This window comes from Centruroides sculpturatus, unplaced genomic scaffold, assembly GCF_000671375.1.
Source record: "Centruroides sculpturatus isolate CEXI.00-Female unplaced genomic scaffold, Cexi_2.0 scaffold1024, whole genome shotgun sequence".
Classification (NCBI taxonomy): domain Eukaryota; kingdom Metazoa; phylum Arthropoda; class Arachnida; order Scorpiones; family Buthidae; genus Centruroides; species Centruroides sculpturatus.
Genome location: NW_019385454.1, coordinates 175,447 through 176,188, shown reverse-complemented (window position 1 = coordinate 176,188; position 742 = coordinate 175,447). Strand labels below are relative to the sequence as shown.

Below are 742 nucleotides of genomic sequence, written 5' to 3'. Positions count from 1 at the left end.
ACTTGTAACTATTAAACTAAATGTTCCTAATTGGATTTTTCGTTAGTGTAACTATAAGTATGGTTTTTGAAGGCTTTTGTACAAAAAGTCAGAAAGTAGGCTTAGAGAAAATCGGGTGGTAATATGGAACCTTACTGTATATTTTCAAAAAATGCTTTAATGTAGCCAAAAACAAATAGGAAAGTACAAAGAATGTTAAATAATTACAAAATCATTTACTCCAATGTATTTTAACGCAAAAATGATTTAATATTTTAAAATTAGTCTATATGTAAATGCACCATCTTACCCCACCTATGAGGTTTATTTTTATAGACTATAGACTACAAGAAGGACAAATTAAAATGGTTAAACTATCGCTTTCTTCAATATTGGCACAAGAACAGTGTGCCCATTTATCACAACTGCTACATTTATTGTTATTTTTCAAATAAATAAACATAAAAGTTTCAACTTACTTGTAGACTATTCACTTTACCAGACGATACTCTCACTTCGCGCATGCTCAGTTTCGCTATTTTGTAAGTAGACGATATTTTTTTTTCATGAAAAAAAATGTTTATTTCGATTGTTATCTTACATTTTATTTCTTGTTAAGATAGTACTTAAATTTAAAAAATGTTTTCATAAATAAAATAAAACGTAAAAACATTATTTTATGGTTTGAATTTGTTGGTAATACTGAACACCGGGGGAGTTGAGTTCCTTATTAAAAGCACCAATGGGATCAGTATTTCACGGG

General features: G+C 28.4%; 1 protein-coding gene across 1 annotated transcript in view; it reads right to left on the bottom strand.

The window, feature by feature from the left end:
- LOC111639154 (structural maintenance of chromosomes protein 6-like) overlaps window positions 1-493 on the bottom strand; it is a 138,302-nt gene extending 137,809 nt beyond the window's left edge. Inside the window, exon 1 of the mRNA XM_023384956.1 lies at window positions 459-493. The gene's annotated coding sequence lies outside the window, so the exon portion shown is untranslated. The remainder of the gene's footprint in view (window positions 1-458) is intronic.
- Between the last annotated feature and the right edge of the window lie 249 nt (window positions 494-742).